General features: G+C 48.7%; 1 protein-coding gene and 1 long non-coding RNA gene across 5 annotated transcripts in view; one reads left to right on the top strand and one right to left on the bottom strand.

The window, feature by feature from the left end:
• Nucleotides 1-25,659, bottom strand: part of RNF220 (ring finger protein 220) — a 210,519-nt gene that overhangs the window by 107,945 nt on the left and 76,915 nt on the right. The window lies entirely within an intron of this gene.
• LOC116667971 lies at nucleotides 189-25,307 on the top strand. Its single transcript, XR_004324981.1, has 3 exons — nucleotides 189-4,344; nucleotides 20,293-20,302; nucleotides 25,296-25,307. It is a non-coding gene; the product is annotated as an uncharacterized LOC116667971 (long non-coding RNA).

Here is a 25,659-nt window from a genome sequence, read left to right as displayed (position 1 = left end):
TGGATAAGAGCCGAAGAAATGAGAAGCCAAGGAAGAATAACCTGAAGGAGGAAGAGGTTTTCACTAGATCAGTAGAGACAGATCGCAGTCTCCAATGGGCTGGGTGAACTGGAAATGGGGAAGTAGAGGTGATCAGAGTAAGACTGCTTTTGAACAGGTCTATCAGTAAAGAGAGAGGAAGGTGGGGTAGGAAGATGCTTGGAAGGTTTAAAGGGGAAGTTTTAGGGTGCTTGGAGGTGGAGGGAAAGGTGCTGGTAGAAAGAGGAACATTTACAATACAAGGGAAGAGATGGTGCAAGTCTCAGGAGTGGTGGGCACTGGTGGTGGGAGGGCTGGCACTGAGTGAGGACGTGAAGCAGTGAAGGTGCCCATCAAGGCCAAGGGTAGGGCTGGAGGGGAGAGAGTGGAGCCTGTGGGCCTCTATTCTCTCTTTAAAGCAGGGAGTAAAGACATCTGTGGAGAATGAGGTAAATAGAAGCAAGGAAGGACCTTTTTTTGAGAGATGGAAAGGCTTTAAACACCTGTTGTGGGAAATGGAAAAGAGAACTGATTGTGGGACAGGCCAAAGGACTGGTGAGTCACACTCAGGGCCTGGCTAAAGGTCCACCCAATACCGGGCAGAATGGTCATGTGATTTTCCCAGTCAAGCATCGCAGGCCAGAAGCAGAGGTGAAAGCAAGTGTGGGTATGGATTCGGATCTGAGATAGGCAGAGAGGTGGGGCAGAAAGGGAAAGGGGTAAGGAAATTGAATGAAGAAATTCTTTAAAGAGATTGATCAAAGGGTCAAGGTTGGGTAAGAAAGGAAGTGAAGCTAGGAGAGGAATGATGGGCTTGTTAAATTAGGAATGGTCCAGGGATTGAAGGTCTAAATAAGGTCAAAAAGCAGATTCTGTGGGAGTGAGGAAGTGGAACAGATGTAAGGAGAGAGGGTTCTGGTCAGAAGGTGGAATTTCTGAGTTCGTGATTTCTCAGGTGAAGCCATTTGGGAAGATGGTCAGATGGAGGGTGGGGCCATGTTCCTCTGGACTTCTGTTAGGAGTGAAGGAGACGAGCTGAGAATCCTAGGATTTGGAGGGTCCACGTGGGTGTGGAAATTTCTAGGATGAAGGCAGGAACAGGGGTGAACAGGAAGATATGGCGCCCAGTGCTGAAGTTCACACGCACGGGGGAGATGTCATCAGCAGTTGACAGTGACAAGAAGGTGGAGAGGATCTTGTCGGCTCAGAGAGCAGGGATGATCATGGGAGGGTGGAAGGATGCTCGTGTGGACACACAGGTGTCCCTGCTTACAGTCCTAGGGGGGGTCACAGGTCCAGGGCACACTTATGAGGGCAGCCAAAGCGGGGCAGAGCTTCAAGGCCCCGTTGATTTGGTTTGTTGGTTGGTTCAGTCATCCGTTCATTCAAAAAGGATTTGATGAGATGTGTCAGATGAGCCCTGAGCCCTGCGCTGGGTGTTGTGCTGCGGCTGCCTCTTCCACAGGAATGCGCCACAGCCAGCAGCCTTTCCCCTTTTTGCCAAAGGTGGCCCCACTCTCTCTCAGCAAGCCCCCCACACCAAAGTCCTGACACCAAAGCCAGGCAGGCCCCGACATGGCTGATGGTCGGTAGGGGATCTTCTTGTTACAGCTTTTTCCCCAGAGATAAATAGGCCACAGTAAAAAAGATTGCTACATCCTTTCAATAAAGATTTTTTTTTTCTTTTCCAGACAGCTTGAGAAATGTTTTAAAAGCTTCTCACATTTCCAGTGAAACCCACAGAGAAGAATTTTGCTTGTTATCAGCCCTGGAAGCCTCTGATAGACGGGTGACATTTTTTCCCCCTTTTTCTTTCTCTTTTTCTCTTTTCCTTTTTTTCACCAGCTGAAGAGAGAGTCACAGTGTGTTTTATAACTGGCTCTCTGCATTTCAAAAGCTCAACGAGAGCTCTCTGCTAACCCCGATAAGCCTTGGGCTCTTAGCGTCTTAAATACCTCTGACAAGCTATACATTACAGCGCTAATAATTTGCCAAATTTGCGCCCATAATATGATATCTGTAAAACGTCAAGGGCAGTAATGCGATTAGCGGTCTCAAATGAAATATCGAACATTCAGCGTTTAGGTCCTGAATAGGGGGAGAAAGGAAAGGAAATCAATTTCAAAAGCAGGAGGGAAAAAGGCGATAAGCGTGTAATAAAAATAGAGAGAGACAGAGGAGAGATGCCGGGGAAGAGAGACGGGCAGAGCCAGGCTCAGGAAGAGATAGACCCGTCTCATATGCATTTTTTCAGGCAGGTGAGAGATGTAAAAAACTTTTCCAAATTAGTTTGAATACGGAGCTGGGAAATTACATTTGGTCACCGCAGCAGCGGGGCTGGGGTGGAAGGAGGGAGGTGGGGGCTGGGAACTGAGCAAGGGGTTGGCCAAGCCTAGGGAGGGCCTTTCGCTCTCTGCCCTCAACAGCCTGCTTCCATAAAACACAGGAAGTTGAATTACAAGGAGTCTGAGGGTGGGCTCTCACCCTGCCCCCACCCACCCGAGGTGGGAGAGTCGTAATGGACTAATTATCTGGCCAGCAGAGGCGGTGGCGGCGGCAGTCAGGAGAGAGGGCCCGGGCTGTCACATACCAGGCTCTAGACTAAATAACAACATCTCACACCTGCAGCTTTACGAGCCCTTGCCGAGAGGAGCAAGCCCTCCCCTCTCCTCTGCCCCTCCAGCTTCTGCCCGTGCATTTGTGGGCCCCCACTTGAGGCTGCTGCGAGGGCACCAAAATGGGGGGGGGGGTCTCACCCTTGCCGAAGCCATGGTCCATTACTCAGTCCTCGTAACCTGCAGGTATCTACACACAATGCTCCTTTTCTTGGGCCCCTCCAGCAAGGCAAGGGGACCATGCCACTAAAATATGCCATTCCAGAACTCACTGGTGAGCAGGTTTATCTGCACCTGTCTCCTGTCACCTGTTTCAGGCTGAGGGACGGTCTCTAGGATGGGCAGCGCTGGAGCGTGAGGGCAGAAATTCCTAGTGGGTCCCCTTAGACCTGAGGGGACAGCGGAGGCAGGAGCCCCCAGCACATCTCTTTGCTTTGAGTACATCTTTTTCACATGTCTCTTTCCCTAATAACCTGCTTCATGGGGAGAAGCAGTTCTCTCAAAATGTGCCATGCCTGCCCTTTCGCTTGGTCTCTGATGTGGCCCTATAACCCTGAACCTCCCTCTTCTGCAAAGAGATGAGCTAGAGCCACGCCAAAAGAAGAGAGAGAACAAGATAGACGTAAGAGCCAGTGCCTTATCAAGGGGGTGGCAGTCGGAAGAGTAGGACCAAGTCCTTTCCCTGCTCTGAATGCCAAGTCCTGTAGTCCCATGGCCGCCCCACAGGCAGTCTGAGGCTCCCAACCAGGTTGCAGGCCAGCTCACCTGGGCAAAGAGGGGCTGGAAGGTGGTGGACAGCCTGGGATGGGAGAAGCGCCAGCAGGCTGCCTGGGGCCAGCCCCAGACCCTTCCCAGGGCGGCCTGGAATGGCCATTACAGGGCCACTTCTTGCGGCACCACGAGCCATTAAAACAGGAGTGCTCAGGGAGCCATCAGCCCAGCATAGATGACTTCCCCAGATGTGGCGGTGGGGCAGGATGTGGAAGCCCCCAACCCTAACCCACAGACAAAACATTCCCGCACTAACCATCCTCGGAAACCCCACAGCCCAGAGCCCCTCTTACAGATGCTTTCTAGACCATTTAGCAGGAGGCAGTGTTTATTTTTGAACATGTGTTCTTTCCCATCTCTCTCCTCCCTGCTCCCTTACTAGTCCTTCCATACCCCAAGCTGCCCTCTGCTTGTTACCGCCAAGCTTCAAGGCCAGTGCGGGTAGCATGCTTTGTTTTGGCTTTGCTGCATGCTTTAGCGTGTGCACATGGCAGGCATGCACAACCACACACACTCACCAGCTACTTGCTCCATCAATGGAGTGTGTGTACTACACAGATTCAAAGAGTGCAGGCTCTCAGAGGCTGCCTAAGTTTGTGAGCAAAGCCTGGTTCCCTCCTGTAGGTTCCCTCCTTTCCAAAACAGATACGCTAGTCAGAGATGGTTCCAGGGCATTGCCTTCCTGTAGGAAAGGTGAGATCGGGGATGGAAGGTCCCTGCCCAGGAGGGAAACCCTTGGCCTGGAGCTGGGACTAGGCTCTGTTTGGTTCTCTGTCCATGCACAGAGCCTGGCACAGTGCTGTCTATGCTCTATTACCCTCCCCAACCCCACAGCTAGAGCCTCTCTCTTTCTTTCAATAAAATAGAATCCCCAGTCCTTAAATCACCAGTTCAGATTGTGCCCCTTTCAAGAAGGCTTCCTTAACTCTAGTAGCCCAGAGTTCTTTTTCTTCTAATAGACGTGGGGGCCTCACATTTACTGGGGGCCTATTGTGTGCCAGGCACCATGTTAGACATTTTCCACGTTATTCTACTTAGCTTGCAGAGCGTGGATATTATTATTTCTATTTTATAGATGGGAAAACAGTTCTGAGAAGTTAAGTGATTTGCCCAGTTCGGCTTGCCAGTGGCGGGGGCTGGAATTCAGACTCAGGTCCAAGTCAGAGATGCCATGATCTTTTCCATCATAGGGTGGAGCTTCCCACCTGGAAAGTCCTTCCTAAAGTGTGGCCTCGGAAATAAAGCCATACCCTAGGTATAGTCTCGAGTAAAGAGTAGGCAGAGTAGACAGAAGAGTTTTCTTAACGTAGCCCACATGTGCAGCCACCTTACTCCGTTGTGACACGTGTGGCTGACACTCAGCCATTCTCAGACACTCATTCTCCTTCTCACTGTGTTCCCAGACACACTGGTCTTTAGTACTTGCTCCCTCTGCCTGGAATGGCCACCTCCTCATTCATCCACTCACTCATTCATTCATTTATTATTTCCTTCATTCACGTAAACATCCATTGAGAGCCTACTGTACTGGGAATCCACTGGTGAACAAAAAAAAGACACTGTGCAGAGTCTAGTGGGGTGATGGGCACTAATCAAGTAATGACAGGAATAAATATGAACCTGCAACAGAGAAGTTCTGCAGGAGATGTGACCCTATCAGGACAGTCAGGGAAGGCTTACCTAAGGAAGTAATCAGAGAGCTGAGACCTGCTGAGAACTGTGTCTCCCACCCAACCCCTCCCTGGGGCCCCACCAGCCCCTGACTTTGCCTAGAAAGCTCCAGCAGTCTTTCAGGTCAGCTTACATCTCACTTCCTCACAGAGTCTTCCTTGACCCTCCAGACCAGGTTGGGTCTTCATCATACTGTATGGTTTTCTCTAGGGCATTTCACTCACATGTAGTTATTTGTCTAAAATCTGTCATCCCAGTAGACTGTAAACCTCATGCAGGCAAAACACATCTCCCTGGCTGCCTGCTGTATGTTCAGGGTCAAGCACAGCACTTGGCATGTCCTTGATAGTCAACAGATGTTCGCTGAATGAATCATCCTGCTTTCCCTTCCTGGACTAGTACAGAAGCTTTGGATCCAAGTGCAGGAATTTACATTGACTACATTTCACATTATGAGATCATCCCAGTTTATTAGGACCAATCTTCCTCAACTTACCATGTGGTTACATCTCGATAAACCCACCCTAGGTTGAAAATGTCTTTAAGTCGAAAATGCATTTAATACACCTATCCTACTGAACATCATTGCTTAGCCTCGCCTACCCTAAACATGCTCAGAACACTCACATTAGCCTACAGTTGGGCAAAATCACCTCACACAAAGCCTGTTTTATAATGAAGTATTGAATATCTCATGTAATTTATTGAATACTGTACTGAAAGTGAAAAACAGAATGGATGTCTGGGTACAGAATTGTTGTAAGTTTATCGGTTGTTTACCCTGTGATCACGTGTCCACTGGGAGCTGTACCTCGCAGCCACTGGCCAGCACTGGGAAGAGCACTGTACCACATACTGCTAGCCTGGGAAAAGATCATAATTCAAAATTCAAAGTACAGTTTCTGCTGAATGCGTATTGCTTTTCCACCATCACAAAGTAAAAAAACTCATGTCTTATCACTGTAAGTTGGGGACTGTCTGTATCCCAATACACTCCAATCCATCTAACATTTATTGAGTACCTACTGTCTACTGTGAACCATACCTAATGTTGAGGATACAGAGAAATTAGCACAGTCAGCCTTTGAGGAGCGTGTAGTCTAGTTTAGGAGAGAAATGAGAACAGAACTGTTAAATTTGTCTGGGGGAAGAGGGGCAAGGAAGACTTGAACTGAGAATTTATGTTTTAGTTTAAGATGCAGAAGAGTCAGGGAAGATCTTTCAAGAAGAGGATGCAAAATGTGTCTGGGCACAGACGCAAACACAGACCCTGTGAAGCAAATGGCATATTTACTGTTTAGTCAATTCACGATGGTCAGAATTGAGATTCACATAAATAGCTTCTTACCCCCCCCAGCCCCCCCACACATACACACAGTCTTGGACTTAAGTATTTTCTTACCATTCTATTCTTTCAATCTTAAGAATGTCTTCTTGATAGAAAATATGGTAGGTTCTAAGTCATGTCTCCATTAATATTTCACACTAGCCATGAGTTATCTTCTAATATGTGTTTCCAATCATGTCACCACCATCACCTTTTCCAACTAAAAACTTTCAACGGTTGTCAATTGCCCCTAGAAGTCACCTTCTTTATTATGGCAAATAAGACTCTTCTTAATTTGGTCCAAGGTTATGATTCCAACCCCACTGTCTCTCTCCTCACTTTTCCTTCACACACGTGACTGGGAGCCAAATTGACTCACATCTGTGTGTGACTTTCAGCTCTCACCATTCTCTCTAAAAGGAAAGCAAAAGGAGGAAGGTCCGGGAGGTCCACAGTGGGTGTCTTACTTTCCACAGAGCACCCTGCTTCCAATACCATGATTCCCACTTACAGAGCCATTTGCAGTTCTCTGAACGCTTTTCTTTCTTTCTTTTTTTTTTTTTTACCACCGGGCTTTTGCATATGCTTCTTCCACTGCTTGGAAGACTCCCTCTGGCTTTTAGTCAAGCTAGCTCCTCCATTCCTCAGGATGCGATCGAGGTGTCACTCTCTCCAGGAGGTCTTTCTGCCACAGCACTCTGTGCTTACTTTTACAAGGGCACTAACCGCTCTGCGTTTTAATACCTGTTTTCTCATCCATTTCCCTCACTTGACTTTGCCTGATTTATTGTCATATCTTCAGTCCCTAACATAGTGCTTGATATATACTAAGCTTTTAATAGACATTTGTTGATTGAGTGATTAAGAGAATAAATGGCTGAATAAATAAAGTTCTTATTGTTCCTGTCTGCTTGCTCATATTATAAACCTGAGAGCTTCTTATGGCTCATTTGTTGGTTCACTCATCATTTCCTGAGCACCTACCCTCTGCCAGGCAATTTACTAAACAGTGAGGACACGGACCCTCACTTCAGAGAGCTGACTGTCCAGTCAGGCTGAAGTTTCTGAAGGCTCCTCTCCATCTCATCTCTGAAACAAACTCCAGCAAGACTGCACTCTGCCCCACTGCCCAGGCTGGATCTCACCTGCTGGGAAGGTGATACAGTTGACAAGAAAGTGCATGGGCTTTGGTGTCAGGAAGAGATGGGTTTACATCCGAGCTCTTCTTTATCCTGAACCAGTTTCATTTTAATACTCCCTTTTAACAAAAATATATAATCTTTAAACATATAACAGATTGAATGCCCGCTCTATGCTTGGTCCCATGTAAGATGTTAGGACCACCTTAAAGTGACAGAGCTATCCTCTTAGAGCTGATGCTTAGAGGAGGAGACAGGCATTAAACAAACACAAGTAAATGTATCACAATATATATACAATCTGTCAGAAGATAAGAGATAGAAAAATAGGGGGAAAATCTTTTTTAGACTGGGAAGAGTTCTTTGAGAAAACAGCATTTAAGGGAAGATCTGAAGGATGAGAAGGACCCAGCTTTGTAAATGGGTTGGGTAAGGTGGGCTGGATGAGATGCAAAGACCCCGAGGTGAGGGAAGAGTCAAGATGGTCAGGGAGCAACCCTGGCTGGGGTAAGGATTATGGGCTTGACTGTAAGCACCATGCATCTTAAAAAGATTCCTGGGTTTCCAGGTAGAGGGGCTGGATTGGGAAGTGGCAGGAATGGAAAAGAGAAAACAAATAAGAAGACTATTCAAGAGTGACAGATGATCTGAGAGTGGTGATGGCCTGCTTGAGGGTGGTGCCAGGGAAGCTGGGCAGAAGTGAATGCAGCTGAGATATGTTTTAGAGGGAGAGTGGTCGGGGCTGAGTGACACATCCCATGTGGGTTTGAGGAAGATGGGAAGGTCCAAGAGCGATTTTGGGCTTCCAGCTTGAGAAAGCGGATGGGGAGGTGGCAGGGGGTGAGTGGAGAAGCAGCAGGTTGTGGGGGAAATCAGTGCAGCACTTTGGACGGAGTGTCTGTCAGAGATCCAGGAGGAGGTGGTAAGTGTGGTAGAGAGCTTCAAAGGGAGGTAGAGTTACCATGGGAATGGACAGCAGGAGAGAACTGAAAAGTGAAGCGAGGGTGAAGGAATCCATTCATCTCTTGGAACCACATTTTCTTAAGTTAGAAAATGGCACCCATAACATGGAATGGGATCACGTAAAACCACCTGGCACAGAACAGCCACTCAGTAAATACTGGTCTCCTTTCCCTTTTCTTCCTCCTTCTCTCTATCTTATTCCCACCTTCTTTTCTCTTAGTGGCCCTTCTAGCTCTTTCCCTTTCTCACTCTCCCTACGCATTGCACACGACTGTCACAAAAATGAGGAGAGTGAATTTAGAAAACTGCTCAGCATATTAAGACACCTAGGGCCAAGATTAGTTGACTTAAAATTCATGCCTTCAACAATCATGCTATGCCTTTTGCTCGGAATAGCCTGTCCCTTGCTCTTTTGCTGCTTAGCAAACTTCTGTTCCTTCCGAAAGAATCATTTCAAGCTTTGCCACCTCTGCAAAGCCCTCCCTGACGTCTCCGGCTGATTGAGGTGCTTGCTTCTTCTAGGTGGTGCTGCATCCTGCTCTGACATCTATCTTAGCACTTACCATAGTATATTCAAATGATTTCTTTGGCTGGGCTGTCTCCTCATAGTGGACTATGAATTCTTTAAAGCAGAAACTATTTTTAAACCTTTGTAGCACCGTCATTTAACTTAGACTGGGCAGTCTATTGAAAAAAAAATGTTGCCTAACCACCAAGGATCTGAGATTCCATAATTTCAAGCAAAAAGTTTAGATGAGTGAAAGAGCAAACTCCGCCCACAGCTTGTTGACTGTCTTTTTAGGAGGGTACGGTGGAACAGCTAAGATCATGTCCAGGGAGGGTAGACTGGAAGGCTTTAGCATCTCATCTTCAGATCAACACACTGCATTGACTGGCAAGCCAAGTGGTGCCCAGAGGCACTTGCCTTCAAGCTGTTATTGCAGATCCCAGTGTAAGGGCTGTATTTTAGGAAAACGCATGTAGTTTACAATTTTACAATTCCGACACAGAGATATAGGAGGACAATGTTACCATCTCTGTGCCAAATGTCAGAGGAGGAAAATTCTGTAAGCTGCAGCTGTTCCCCTAGGCTTCTGGAGTGTCTACAGAGCTTGAAGAACTCTGAGGTTGCAAGAGAACCTTCTCACATTTTATGATTTTCCTGGATGGAATGCCAGCCATTTTTTTTTCTTTATTTACAATCTCAATCCAGCACACAAAGGGAAAATACAAGGGAAGTGGCTCAAATTAGACAGTAGGCGTGAAGGGCTTTCACCAAATACGATGCCTGGAATAGAGTAAGCATTCCGTAAATGTCGGTACAGATAACTGGTTCCAAAACCTGGAATGCCTCAGTTCTCCTTTAAGAACCTATATTCTGACCGTCAGTGATCACTTCATCCTCTCTCCTCCTACAGCACATCATTTACAACGTCACCTGCTATTAACTCACTTAATACTGAGCACATGGACCACAGCCTGTATCATTCAAGAACCGTCCACTGAATTGTACTGACATGACATCATCTCAGTGATCCACATCCACAGCTCTAGAAGCATCATTTCCATCTGATTCTAGACACTGCTGCCCTTCTCCCACCCCCAGCACCCAGTATTCTGGGTGGATTCCCCTGGCGGTCTTGGAATCTCCTGGGTTGCCTGGGTTGAAATTTTCTTCAAATATTGAGGTAAAATGGGAAGGTCACAGAAAGTGGCCTGGTCCCATTGCTGATACCTGTATACCTGCATTCTGTACCAACCTCCTGGACTCTCCTTTCAGAATTGAGTCCCACCTCTACAGCCACTCCCTGGCACCGTCCCTGCTAGGTTTCCCGTTTCTAAGTCTGTTTGTTCCTCACAAATGATTCCCAAGGGCTGGCTCTTGCCCAGTCCAGTTCTGAGCCCTTTCATTTCTTGACTCTGAGCTCTACACCCTTGCTGAACACACGAATCTTTGCAACTGGAGCTTGAGAGGTTACTGTAGAGGTTGTGCCTGCAGCCAGTAAAGGATGTACTTCGGAACCTCTAAGGCCACTCCCCAACCTGAGAATCTGTGATTCTAGTACTTCACCTTGAGCTCATGTGAGTAAAACACTCAATTTAGTTTCATTCTCTTGTCTTATTATTACATTAGTCAAATGGGCTATCCTTTTTAGAATGCTAAAAGGTAGACTGTAGCTAACTAGTTCTCATCTTAGTCCACACACTATGCCCAAATCCAAGCAAAACAGGGAGCTGCAGTACAACCTGCAGGCCCCAAGTGGACCAGGCTACACTGGCAATGGTCGTTAGCTTTAAAGAGCCGATCGGAGTTTGACAGTAGAGATTCTAGTATTGTTCACAGTGAAGAAAGCCTTACATATTCTCGACAAGGGGTGAACACCTAATATTCTCATTTGCACTGCTGCCTCTGTCTTCCCATTGGGCCACATTTCTAATAAGCAATGAAGAATCAATTACCTGAATATTCTAGTTCTCAGGACAAAGGTCTGATTTATCAGCATTTTATACTCAGGAAGGTATGGTCTTCCAACACAGCTACTGTCTCAACAGGATTTGGTTACTCGGGGCCACCCACACTGAAAGCCTGCTCTGTGCACGGCCCTGCGCTGCGTGCTGGGAATATGGCCCTGAACGAGATTAAACAGAGCCTGCGCTCACATTCTGGACTGGGGATCAGACACTAAACAAATATAATTACCCAATCTATTACTCGGTCTTATTTAGGACTAAGTGCTACAACAATAAACACAAGACGCTAGCCGACTATAGTAAGCCTGAACAAGCACAGCCGAGGTGAAATTATGAAGGGTGGCCTCACATATGCCTCGACTGGCTCCTTTTTCTTCCTTCTCTTAGGCTCTTTCTACCTCTTTTTTTTAATTCTTATTTTTTATTGAAGTATGGTCGATTTACAATGTTAATTTCAGTTGTACAGCAAAATGATTCAGTTATACATACATACATACATATACATTCAGATTATTTCCCATGACAGCTCATTACAAGAAACTGAATGTAGTTCCCTATGCTACACCAGTAGGTCCTTGATGTTTATCTATTGCGTATATAGTAATGTGTATCTGTTAATCCCAAACTTCTAATCTACCCCCCCCCCCCCGCCGCCTCCTCCTGGTAACCACAGTTTGTTTTCTATGTTCTTAGGCTCTCTGTACTTCTGAAAGAGACTTTGAAAGCCAAGCAATGCCTCCATTTGAGTAGGAGAGAAAAACAGAAGGCATCGACGATGCAGGGGTAAATGCACGTATACCTGAGGGACAAATGCAGGGCCGTTTGTGCCCACATACGTGTACACGCACACATCCACATACCCAGCAGAGGAAGACCCATGCAACATGCCCTGGGGGGATGAAGAAGAGGAAGAAAAAAATGAAATCCAAACAGTCTTTTTCACCCCGAAAACATATAATTTTGTGTAAATTTTTACTTTAAACATCTCTTTTCCTGAGCTGTGATATGGGCCCTGTCAAAGCCACAGCCAATTACTGCCATTAGGTTCCCATCATGTCACTACTTCTCCCCCCGTCAGGAAGGCCCTCGCCTCACAGGCCTATAATCTGCACTCACTTTCGCTCCATCACTTTCAGAAGGAACAAAATTGTTTTGTGTGTGTTTTTTTAAAAGGGCCTTTATTTGGCCCCTGTCAACTCTGAAAAGAAGAAAGAGATAGAGAGAGAGGGGGAGAGAGAAAAGAGGAGAAAGAAAGATTGTTTAAGTGTTTAACTGTGAGAGTGCCAACAGCAAGCAGGGCGAGAGGCAGCCCAGCTCTCCCAGGGGTCCAGGCTTGGGGACCCTCAGGGTGCCGACCCTGCGCCTCGCCACTTGACCTTCCTTGGGAGAGAAGTTCTTCCTGCTCCTAGAAGAGCTCTTCTTACAGGTCCTTATCTCACAGCCTTGGAAGACTCTCTCTGAAGATTTCCTCAAAGAGCTTATGCATGGCCAAGCCACCTACTAAGAACATCCACCACAGGCCAAAAAGTGGAGAAACCTCTTTGGACTTCAGTCTCCCTAAGGCACTGGCTGTTGTGGGGACCACAGAGGGCTGGAAGAGGCCCACAGGGACGCTGAAGACGGTGTCAGCAGAGGGCAGAGTGGAAGCTGGTCACTGGGGCAGTGCCTGAGAGGCGGGTAGGTTACCCCTGTCCCTCCCTCAGCTCAGCCAGGATGTTCCGACCCTTGCACGCGGCTCCTCGGGCCAACCTACTACAGCACTGGTGGGCAGCCGAGCTCACCGCTGGTAAACCCTCCGCTGGTTTCCTCCAACTGATGGAGGCTGAGGCCCTCTGCACCACCTGGGACGGAGCTCTTCCTGCACTGGGGTTACACCTTTCTGCAATCTGCAGACAGTTATCACACCCCTGGGCTCGGCTGGGCCAGCCCAGCATGCCTCTCCACTCCCGCCGCCTCGGTCGTCACTCAGCCAAGCTAAACAGATTTAGCTCCTTTAATCTTTCCTCATTAGCTGGCAATCTGGAAAGGAAACAAATGCTCGCCCCATACAGGTTCAAGCTGTTGCTTTAACCTTGTAAAAGCGTGCAGGCGCTGGGGCTGTGGAGTCAGTCAGGATCATTACCATGAGGAGCCACTCCCTCTCTGCTCGCCCCCTCGGGGGCGTCGCAGCTTCTGGAAACCACTTAGGGCTGTTGGAGTCACTCCCTTCTAGGCCCAAGAGCCCCACGTCCAAATGGATGCATCCAGCCCCAAAGCAAGGCTGCGTCCAGGGCCTTCCTCTGGCCTTGTGGAAGAGCGAGGTCAGGGTGGAGCCTCCCCAGACGTATTCATTTGTCTTGACCTGTCCCCACCATACCACAGAATTAGGTGCTCACACAGATGACTTCTCCAGGTTCCTATGTTGTTCCTCAGCCAGACCTACCTATGAGCTTCCTTCAGTCACATGCAGTTTTTCTCCTAGTCCAAAATGAGACCTTGTTAAATACAGAGGCTCGGAATCCTCCGTTCACAGGGAGGGTGTCCCTCTCCCGGAATGGATTCCCTGCTATTGATTTTTGCTCTCTGCGCAGTTTTCCCAGACACACCTACACCGCTGACGAGAACCTGAACCTGTTTTAACAACAGCCACTTGTGGCGCCCCCGTTACCACACGTCTGCTTTTCTGTTTCCAGTTTGATCACTTAGTGTTATTCTGCTTGGTGTGGTTAGGCGCGCGCGCGCACGCGCGCACACACACACACACGCACACACACAGTGAGCTGGATTCTAGTTTCCTCCCAAAGATGACAGCTATCCTCCCACCCCCCTTTCATTGTATCTGTCTCTAAGCCGACTGGGTGAACATTTTTAGGATGGCTGCACCATATTTTAGAAGGCAGGAGTCACATCCGTTTCACTTCCCCAGGCTCCTGATGGTCCCTTTTACTTTCTATGATTTTGCAGACATAATTATAAGTGGTTCCATCAGCTCCCCGCTCAGCACGTCCCCAGAACACTAGCCTTAATACCCCATGATGGATGTCATCCTGGCTTGCTGATTTGTGAAACCTTTACATTTTCTGAGGATTCTCCTACCTGCTTTCTATCAGTAACGATTTTTGCACAGTCTGCATTTACTTCTTAATTATCCAAATTCCTTTTTGTCATTTTTCTTCTTAAAGACAGATCTAAAAAATGAGCTGAGTATCTCTGCCCTGTAGGAGGTAAGATGGATCTCCCACTTCTCTTCATTTATTAGCGGTCTCTACGCTCGCTGGTCTTTCCCCCACCTTTCCCTTCCCCTCATCCTCAATATGCTGCTAAACATGTTTATTCCCTTTAACCCTTCACTAGTTCAAGTTTCTCTCCATTTTCTCTGGTTCACCCTCTTGCCCACAGGTCCCAGGATCCGTCCTCTGCTGCCTCCCGAACACAATGTCTTTATTTTGCAGAAAACTAGGGAGGCCTCACCCAAAGTTATTCTAGCAGGCAAAGCCCTTTCCCTTATTCTTCGTCACAACTGGCTGCAGTTCTCAGTGTTCTTCTCCTCTTCAGGGCTCCAAAACTGGACTGGCATCCTTAAAATATAGTGGAAAGACTAAAGGCAGCCTGCTCTCCCTGCCTCACTAAAAGGCCTCAACCGTCATCCTGGTTCTCTCCCACCTGCTGCCCTATAAATGTTCTCTACACTTCATGCCTACTGACTTCCATTATGGGGTTCAAAAGGAATTTTCTAGATGTCAAATAAATAATTAGTCCTCTCCTGTACTTCTGGGAAAACTCGGTTTTCATTTTGCTCATTTTCTCTGAGCTGCTACCTTTCTTCATTCATCCATCCATGCACACATGCATGCACACATGCATGCATCCATCCATCCATCTAACGTGTATTAAGTCCCTGAGTGCCTACCACAAGGACTGGGGATAAAGTAGTGGACAAAGTGGCAGGATACCTGCCTTCACAGTGCTAAGGCCCAGTGGAGGAGAGAGACTGAATACTCCCCTACTCCATGTATAACTACCAACCATGGTCTGTCATATCAAGGAAGTACATAGAGCTACGAGAAAGTATACTCAGAGGACAAAATTTGCTTTCAGAGGACAAGAAAGGCTCCTTTGAGCAGTAAAATTCACAGAGGCAGGAAAGGTGGGTAACAGTTGGATGAAGTATCCGCGAAGATGCTGGAAGGGAAAGCTTGTATATTTGATGAACCAAAGGAAAAGTAGTTTGAGTGAACATAGGCAGGAAAGAAGAGTGTCTGGAGCTGCGGTCCTTAACTGAGCATGAAATACAAGACAAGGAACAGGCCTGGGAAGGAGGATGATGCTCTGCTGGGCCCTAGAAGAGCTGAGGGACAACTCATTTCCAATTTTATTTTCCAACATCATCCTCCCCTGTTGCATTGATGAAAACCAGGGCTGGTGCAAAGCAAGTGAAACCACTGGATTCATTCCCTCTTTTGCCTTAGTTAACACCAGTGGCCTTCCTCATTTTCCCACCTGTAAATGGGACCCTGTATTTGGATAAAAGAAAATGCACAAGATACAATTTCATTAAACAATTCTGCTCTGGAGTCAAGGTAGGGGTAGGAGGAGGGGAGAGTTTTGGAATCTTTGGGTGGAGATAAACAATTTAAAAGAGGTCCCCAGGTGATGCTGACATGCCATTCAAGGGATACCCCATTTTTCAAAATTTACCTCTCTTGAGTCTCAGTTTCCTCATCATAAAAAACGGATTAACTCTATCCATCCATCCCTACAGACTAAGAGAAGACTCACATGAATGGTTTGAATACTATAGAGTGGTCTTCAGGGATTGATACTCATGATGGTGACAGAAGTCTTCACCACAGGGGACCCTGGCAGAGGTGAAGCCTCGGAGTGAGGAACAGACCCGTGGATCCCAGGAAGATCTGCCACCAGGTCCCAGGGAAAAGGGAGAAGGCTGTGGGATGTAGCCCTGGAGATGCGAGAAGGACACAGCCTGGACCCTCGGGTTCTGCTTCCCGGCCATGTTATGTTCTGGTTACACTCCACACTGCCAACTGCACAGGGCTGGAGAGGCTTTGAGCACATCTAGGTCAGACACCCCCTGAAGCCAAGTCCCTTCTGCAAGTGTCGTTCCGCGCTGTGGGGCATCCTCCTTGAGGAAAAGAAGGGAAGATGTGTAGAGAAACAGGGATAACCATTAAGGGGGTAATTAAGGAGTAAAAAATGTACTGACTGGTCAGCAGTGAGTCTTCTCTCCACCTGCTGACCCTGTGCTGCTGCCCCATCTCTCCTTAGTGTGTGCCCCCTGGGGGTGCAAACACAAACCCTCCCTACACGGGTGGGACCTCGGGTGAGGACACTGGCAGCTTCTGGGAATATTCACCAGGGGACAGGGTCCCCTGCCTGGCTCAAGGCTCCCTACCCCCACCCACCCCTGCCTCAGGAAGAAAGGTCATTCCCTCCTCCTTGAGCTCCAGGCTCCACCGTAGCTTTTCAAAGGTTAAGTTCAACCAGCCTGCTCTGCCACCCCCCTCACGCCCACCCCCAAACAAGAGAGGAAAAGTTAATTGAAAATGCTGTTTAATTTTTCAGCTCCAGTGGATCCCACCCCAGCACAGATGGCTCCCCCAGGACTGTCTGTCCCGAGCCCATCTCCACCACTCCATCGCCACCCCCCTTCACTGCCCCAGCACGGGGGCCGAGGCACAGCCAGTGGCTCAAAGGGAGAAAAAAGAAGGGGGAGTGTGCGTGGGGGGGCACCTCCACACAAAAGAGCATTCTGAGCCCTCGGTTCCCTGGCCCAGAGAACAATGCTCCTGACTTGATCCTTTCATAAAGAGAGTTTCTGGTGTCAGGAGACAGCCGCCCAGCGCCCAAGCCGCCCACACCGGCCACTTCACTGCCCACCACCAACTGCTGTGCTGGCTGGGCTTCATTCCGCGCCCCCCTCTGCGTCCAGCTGGAAGTGAGCGTGGTACCAACCCCCACCCCACTCCAGGCCTGCCCGCTACTTGTTGCCCCCTAAAGGCTCTGACAGGGCCCCAGAGAGGCCAGCCAGCTGAGATGAAAGGCTAGGACTCTAACTGGATTACCCCAACCAGCCCCAGGACTAAAGAGGCCAAGAAGCCCTAATTAAAGCCATCCCCCTGCCCCTTTCCCCCCACCCCAATCACTGCAGCCTCACTCCTTTCATCCCAGGTTCTCCACTTTGTTCAAATTTCCGCTATTGATGAGTTACTAGACTCTGGAGAGGTGGGGTAAGTGGAGAGAAGTACAAATCCCCTCAGCCTCCTACAGCTTAAAGCCAGTAGCGGTCAACGTGCTTGGAGTCCACTGTCCCATCCCCTCCGCTGGGGAAACCCTAGAAGGGGAAGAAGGGGAGGAAGGCAAGAGAGCCAAAGAAGGAGAAGGCATCGGGGCTGGAGGAGAGGAGATCGCAGCTGCTAGGCGAAAGTGTGCCTCCAAGTCGGGGCACAGCCCTGATGCCTATCCCGGTGGAGAAGGAGCAATTTCTTCTCTGAGGAGAGTGGTGGGGGCCATCCTTCTCTCCCCTTCTTTGTACCACCCCAGCTCCTCCCTTCTCTTCCTTATCTAGAAGTAGATGCCTGCCCTTGGCTAGAGGGCATGAAGGGACATCGGAGGCTTCCTGATAAACACAGCACATTTGGTCCTGGGGTTTGTATTAATCCATTATCACCTTTTGACCTTCATAATCATTCCATAAGGTGGGTATTTTTGCCTTCACTTTACAGATGAAGCTGAGATGGGAGGATTCCCAGGAACTCCCCTTTCCATGAATTTACCATGCTCAGCACATTGGTGGGAAAACTAAGAGCACAGGTCTCCTGACTCCTACTTCAGTGTTCTTCCCTCTGTCAAACTCCCTGAGGCCCTGAGTAAGAAAGGGTGTCCTTTCTGGTGATTCCAGGCCTGCTTTTTGGGAGAGGGGGCAGAGGTTTACTTTTCTTGGACCATCCCGGCCTACTGGGCATTGCCAGAGGCTGAGAGATGATCTTTGGGGCAAACAGATGACGGCCAGGAGTGCCCACCTCTGGGAAAGCCAAAGGCTGAGGCTACCGGTCCCACAGCACCCTGCCCTGTGCTCCATTCCATGGCCACTGATGCCAGCCTTCCTCAGCACAGCAGGGGGCCATGGGTAGGACACATGGCAGGTGGGGCCAGTGGTCTTCCTGCCTGGGTGTGATGGCACCAAGAGGCAGAGTCTCATGGCCACTGGAGTCTATTTCCCTGTCCCACCACCAGGAAGTGGTGGGCTGACCCAGGCCTCCTGCACAGTCAACACCCCCCACTCCCCTCACCGCCACAGCAATCACTGCAGGGCTGGGCGGGGCTGGCAAGTTGGTGAGGTGGACCCTAAGGGGAGAACATTAGAACATTAGTGACCTGACTGGTGCCAGGATCAGTCTTCTATGTGAAAGAAGGATATCACTTCTGAGCTGAGATGCCCAGGCATTGCTTGGTACTGGGTCCAGGCAAAGAAATGCTCCTTGTTTCTGTGGATTCTTTTGTTTTGCTGTGTTTGTTGCCCAGAGAAGAGGTAAGAAATAGGAGTGCTCTTTTCACCTAATTTTCAAAATAAGGGGGTAAGATGAGATACCATCCTGAGGTGTCAAGGATGGGGAGAATGATTCTACCAACCAGAGTGGGGCGGAGACTGGGCAGGGCATGGGGGGAGGGGAGCGGAGAGGATTGGAGGGAGGTCAAGGGAGAAACGAAGAAAGAGGAAAAAAGAAAAACCCAGCAGTGCGCCATGTCGCATTGTTCATGCTCAGCCCTTCAATTTGCTCTCTGCATTCTCCTGCCGTGGGGAGAATGTTACGCTGGCTTAAGGGACAAATCAGACACAAAATAAAGACCAACACTCAGCAGTAAAGCAATTATCGCAACATTTTATGCCAGGACTGTTCCTTTTGAAGGCAGCCTGGTGCTACCCGCATGTACCTTAACCCGTTCCTAATAACCATAAAGTTACCATTATTTACGGTACAAGACATTAAATAAATAATGCAAACTCAGGCAGGCGAGCAGTCTGGGCAGAGCTAGGCGAGAGGGCTTCCCTGCTGTGGGCCAGCCGCAGGGGTTAACACTGGATGGAAGGGACGCTCACAGCACCCTGTCCAGGCTTCACCCCGCCCTCTCCCCCAGATGCCCATCCGGAGCCGAGAGGGCAAAGGGTCCAGCTGGCCAGGAGAAGGCAAGGGCAGAAATTAGGTGGGGTCTGACCCTGAGACTAACCAGGAGGGAATCCAGCCAGGACCAACACAGCGCATGGACTTGGCCAGAGTCCCGTTTCCTTGGTGCTGCCTGGGAGAGAGCCAGGACCTGGAGGAACTCTCCTGAGAAGGTGCGGTGAAGAGGAATGAACAGATGTGGGTTTAAATCCTGCAGCTATTTCTAAGCTAGGCAGCCCCACACAGGTGACAAACTCTCTAACCTCCAGTTTCCTTATTGATAAAAGGGGAAATAATATACAGTTTAGGGGGTGTCTATGAGGATAAATAAGATGAATTAGGTAAAGCTGAGAGCACAGGGCTTGGCACTTAATGTCTACTGAGCGCTGACTTTTCTTTCCCTCTGAAAGGAATTCTTAGCCTCACGTTTACAGATCAAAACTAGTCATTTGATTACAGCAATCTGAAATGGTCTAGAGGACAACAAAGTTTCTAGCTCAAGGTGAAAGGGACAACTGGGAGGGGACTAGGGAGGCTGGAGAGACAAACTGGGGAAAAGGAACAGATGCCAACCTCCTAAGGCAGAAACAGTCACATGCTTTGGCCAAGGGACTTTTCCAGAAAGAAACTGCCAATCTCTGCCAAGAAAGTTACTGATACCAAGAAGACACAGATGCCGGGCTCTCCTGAGCCTTGTCCCTGAGGTCTGAGATTCTATCTGAAAAATCAAATATGGAGGTGGAAGCTTTGCCTTCTCCCTCTTCTCCCTTCCCAACTCTACCCAACCCTTCATAATCCATGCCCATCCCGAGACCTTAGAGAATCAAGCGGGGTTAGTGTTACTAGAAGCCTGGGTTCCTGAGAGGAACCTCAGAGAGACAGCCATACTGGCCTGTCACTTTGCACTGCTGCCAGGCCCTATTCTCTGAATGTGAGCACAGGAGGCCAGTGGGGATCAGGTAGCCAAGATAAACTGGTCTTTAAAGCTACAGTGTGTCAGCCATTCAAGTCCATACCTTCGGGCAGAGGAGCCCAAGAACTAACCAAAAGACAGGTGCAGGGCTAGACGTCCACCCAGAGCAGGTTATTTTTGAGGAGCATCGGGACTATCCGAACAAGAGGAGCAGTGTAGACCAGCATCCATAACTCTTTAGGGAGCACAAGGTACAGCTGGAGAGCTTGTTAAACTACAAATCACCAGGCCTCACACCTGGAGCTTCTTGTTCAGGGGGTCTGGGGTGGGGCTTGAGGATTTGCATTTCTAAATTCCCAGGTGATGACGATGCTACTGGTCCAGGGTCCAGGGCCCAGGCTCGGAGTACACTGGCCTGGGAATCTTCCTCTGGTTGACTTCCCAGTGCCCCTGCTTCACCTCAGATCTGGCCATGAAAGGTGAACTGAACACCTCCTCCTGGTGGAAGGAGGTGGTGGCGGGGGTTAGGGGTGCAGGGTCTAGGATTATTTTTTGGCTGTAAACCAGGTGAAGAAAAAAATCGGAAAAACACATTCGGTGCGGCATTGGATGAAGGGCAGCATGACTCTGGACTTCTTTTAGCACGTTAATTTGTGTGCACACACAAATAGACACACTCCTCTTTTCCCTTAGCCTGAATTTGGAGTCTAAGGCTTTTCTTGCTTGGTAGGGCAAGTTTTCACATCTGCAATGCCTTTCCTTTGTCAACAGTCCAAATGCACCAAAATTCAAGACAGAAATGTGAATGTAATCTTAAAAAATGGTTCACACATTTTTCTGTAGAATTCTCTCATCAAATGACGTTAGACATGGTTTATGTTACAATTATGTGACATAAGGATATTATTATGGTATCATTGGATTATAATTATTGGATTATAACTATTTGTGTACTGTTTCTTTTTCTGTTCTAGACGGTGAGCCCTTCGAGGGCAGGGACAGTTCTTCCCTCTATGTCTCCGAGGGCCTAGTGAGATATCTAACTCAAGGAATGCTTAACAAATATTTAATGAATGAATACTTGCTCCATGAAGACGAGGCCTAACACCATGTGGAGATGTTTATTAAATGTAAAAGGAAGAATGATCCCATTCTCCAGTTTTCTTTCTCTCTTCCTCAGACCGTTTCTTCTCAAGTATTTCCAGGCTGGAGTTCAGAGGTTGGTCTAGGGGTGTCATTGTCAGGTCTGTAATCCACAGAGCCAAGAACACACAGTGGTTCCATTTGGAGAACTGACCTTCAGAAGGATTCCCAAAACACAGGATCATGCTTCAGCCTTAGCCAGGAGCCTTATAAAATGTGTGTGTGTGTGTGCGTATGTATGTGTGAAATTCAGGGAGGAGGACTCTGCATATTTGTGACGTCAGTGGTACTGAGCTGGGCAATGCCAGGTCCCCGCACCCTGACTTGGAATTACAGATCTTCGGCCTGTTTCATGGCTACAGCTCCTTCATCCCTTCTTTTCCTCCTGTTCCAAAGACTGCAACAGCTCCACATTTTAATGTTTTATTTTTGGAGGAGTTAAGGGGCAGAGGAGGGGCAGAGGAGGGCCTGCAGAGGCCAAGAGCAGGGAAAATAGCTGATTCCTGGTCACTAGGAGGTCCTAAGCTACCCTCTCCTCCCCTCTCCCGAGAACCTCCGCCTGCACTTGTCACAAAGTCATTCTGGACAAATGCGGTGCTGCTGTGATTGGGTGGGTTGGGGAGGAGGGGAGGGAGGGAGGGAACTTCATTCTTTGTTGGCTTAAAAAGTCAAAGGCTCTGTAAGAGTCGTCAGAGGAAGAAAGAGGTTGCCCTGCTCTGCCCTGTGGTGCTTCTTCTGCTCATGCTCCTTCGCAGTAACCCTGAGGCTTCTCTGACCCGCACTCCTGGATCTGGTCCAGTGAAGGGAGACAGGACCCTGTTCCTCCTCTGCGCTCCCATCCCGGCCTCCCTGCCAGCCTGGGTGTCCCACAGCTGAGTGGCCTGCAAATGGGACTCCATCTTCAAAACCCACCCCCTCCCCCTCAACTTTAGCATTAACCTTTCTCTCTCTTTCAACAAAAGCCAAAGTCTTTCAAAGCCAATCTGATTGAAATTCAAAAACTTTCCAGGGCCTCTGCACCACTCTCTGCTCCTCCCCACATTGACAGCCGCTTACCAGCCCCCCAACCTTCCAACCCCTCACCCCCCCAGCCATGTATAAAATAGCGGGACAAAGGGCCCTCCCACCCTGCTTCCCCCAAGCACAAGACTCTCCCTTTGTATCATTGTATCACTTCAGGCTGGTGGAGAAGGAGAGCTGGCTCTGGGCTCTCCATTGTCTCCCGCCAACCCCACCCCAACCCCCACTGCCTTCTGCAGCTTGGAGGCCTAAAGCTGGGCACAGCTTAGTTGGTCAAACCAAGAGTAGTTGGGGCCTCTACGGGGGCTCGAGGCCCACCCTCTGACAGGAGAGGAAAAGAGCCAAGAGTAGGTCTAGGCCGGAAGGCGCCCGGCCCTACGCCTCCCCAGCCTCACCTCTCAGACTCCTGGGTGGACCCAGAACAGCAGACCCAGGCTCACTCCCTGATTTTCCTGGATGCCAGATGGAGCTCCTCCCTTCCCCCTCTTTAGCGACTGACTCCCTCCCTCTGCAGCAGAAGCCATTAGAATGGTCTGGCAGGCTCTGGGGAAGGGAGGGGGCCCAGGTGGTGGCCAGGAGGCTATTACAGAATAGAGAAAGGCAGCCTGGGGACACTGCCCCAACAGGGCAGCAGCCACTAGGGAGGAAAGACCTAAACCGTTTTCAATTAATTAATTAATTCAACAAGTATTTATTGAGCATCTACCATATGCTCATTGGGGAAATGTCTGTGAACAAAATAAAGTCCCTCCTCACAGAGCTGATGTTCCAGTGGGTGAGACAATCAGCAAAACGAATCAATACAGAGCACAGCAGATATAAAATATAGAGAAAAAGAGCAAGGAAAGGGGTAGAGGGTGCCAGGTGGGGGTTAGGTTACGGGGGAGGGTTGGTGGGCATGTTGTGAAGGCCTCTGGACACCGTTAGAACTGAGACAGAGGCCTGCAGGGAAGGGGGGCCTGGGAAAGGAGAATCCAGCCTGAGGGAACAGCAGGAGCAAAGGCCCTAAATTGTTGGTGAAGGAACAGAAAGACTGAAGCAGAGAGATCAAAGGGCAGGCCCGACAGCAGGAGAGAGGAGCAGGGAGGCCAGATAATGTAGGGTCTCTGAAGCCTTGATAAGGGGTTTGGGTTTTATTCTGAATGAGTGGGAAATCAGAGGGGCCAGAGAATTTGATTCATGTTTTAAAGGGTCCTGGGGCAAGGGTAGAAGTAGGAGACCTTGGGCGACTGTTGAAATTATCTGAATGAGAGATGATGGTGGCTTGGACCAGGGTGCTGTGGTAGGGATGGAGAGAAGCGGTCAGATTGGAGATCTATCCTGACGGTGGAGCCGACAGGATTTGCTGATAGGTTGTATGGAAGGTGTGAGAGAAAGGAATCAAGGATGGTTTCAAGGTTTGGGGCCTGGTTCAAATGGAAGACTGAAGTCGCCGTTAACTGATGGGGCAGAAATAAAGGGCCTGTGCAGTTAGAAGAATCAGGAGTTCAGTGCTGGGCTTATAAATTTGAGCTGCCTATTAGACATCCAACCACAGATGTCCAATAAGCAACTGGGTACATGAGTCTGAAGTTCAGGGGAAAAAGCCAGGCTAGAGATATAAAGCTGGGGCTCACCAGCAGTTAGCTGGTATTAAAGTCATGAGACTGGATGAGATTTTGTAGGATAGGAGTGTAGATAGAAAAGAAGAAATTTGTGGAGCAAATCCAAGTGTCCAACAAAGTTTAGAGGTCAGAACCAGCAAAATAGGAGCAAGCAGTGAGACAGGAGAACCAAGAGACAGCAGTGTCTGGGAAGCAGAGCGAAGTTCTACAAGAAGAGAACTGGTCGAGCAAGACGTGGACTGAGGATTGGCTGTTGGCTCTGGCAATAGGGGAAGTCACTGGTGACTTTGATAAGAGCTGTTTCAGAGGAAGGATGGGGTAAAAATCCAATTAAAGAGGGTTCAAGTGAGAATGAATTAAAAGTATAGACCCAAGGCGGGACAGAGAAGTGGAGAAGTAGCTGTGGGGGGAAATGGGACCAACGGAAGGCTTTTTTTTTTTTTTTAAAAAAAAGATGGTAAATATTATCATCTATTTGTATGTTGATAGGAACGATCCAGTAGAGACAGAAAATATGATGATGAGACATTAGCGGGGGAGACAGTTGCTTGGACAGTGTCCTTAAGGAAGTGAGAGGGACTGGGATCCAGAGCACAAGTGGTTTTCCTTCTAGAGGAGAAGCATGACAAGTCACCCACAGCAACAGGAGAGAAAGCTGAGCAAAGGTACAGAAATGGGCTGGGACGTGAGAGGGTGGGAGCAGGCAGAAGTTTTCTTCTGATGGCTCCATTTTCTCAATTAAGAGAAGTAAGAATTGAGCTGAGAGAAGGCAAGAGGTGGACTTAATGAGAGTAGGAGTTTTGCTAGCAGAGGGTAAGGAGAGAAAGAAGGTAAGGGAATTGAGGGTACACACAAGGGAGCGAAAGTAAAAGTGGGCCATGGAATCTAAGCTGGGTTGGGGGAGAAGTTAGGGCACACCAGGGGTGAGGGGCAGGGAGAAGCTGGTAGGATCAGTGGAGTGCAGTTCCACGAGGGTTGGAACTGGGGCACTGCAAGGAGGGAATTTGTGGCCGGAGGACAGGAGGCATAAAGTGTACGTTAGGAAGGGGTACAGCTATTGGTAAGGACAAGGTTTAGGGGACGAAAATCGGAGTCCATGACTGAGGGAGGGCAGAGGACAGGATCACTGTGGGAGAGAGGGTCAAGGAAGCAAGAGAGCAGGATATTGGAAATGATTCCCAAAGTAGGGTCCTTGGGCAGTGGCACGGGGAACACCTGGGAACTTGTTAGAAATGCAAATCTTTAGGCTGTACTCCAGACCTACAAAATTAGAACTTGGGCCCAGCAAGCTGTGTTTTAACAAGCCCTCCTGGATGATATGATGATTTTAACATTTGAAAATTAGTGGTGTAGGCGATTTTGATGGATTGTGGAGTTGAGGAGGGCTGAGAGTAGGGTCAAATTTGGGCAGTGGTTCTCAATCATGGCTGCCCAAACTTAGAATCAGCAGGAGTCCTTTAAAAACCCCAGTGTTGAGGCTGAACTCCAGAATCAATGACATCATAATCTGGCAAGAGGAGGACCTTAAGGATATTGGTATTTTAAAAGTCTGTCAGGTGATTCCAATATGCAGGCAAGGTTGAGAGCCACTAGATTATAGGATTGTACAGAGCCCTAAGAAATGACAGTCCAGGTGATGAAGGCTTCCTGGGAGTTGAGAAGCTTCTGTGGTGAGGAAAATAAACAATGATGACATTCGTCCTGGTAGACTCTGGGTCAAAATTTGGTGGTGAGGCTGGTTGCTGCCACTAAAGATGTGGTGGTATTATCAGGGGCATGTAGACCTCTGGGGTTTCCACTTCACACCTGCCAATGTCTTTCTCTTCTGGGAATCCAGAAGA

The sequence above is a fragment of the Camelus ferus genome, chromosome 13 (assembly GCF_009834535.1).
Source record: "Camelus ferus isolate YT-003-E chromosome 13, BCGSAC_Cfer_1.0, whole genome shotgun sequence".
Taxonomy (NCBI): Eukaryota; Metazoa; Chordata; class Mammalia; order Artiodactyla; family Camelidae; genus Camelus; species Camelus ferus.
The sequence above is the reverse complement of the archived record's forward strand: the minus strand, read 5'-3'. Positions and strand labels throughout refer to the sequence as shown.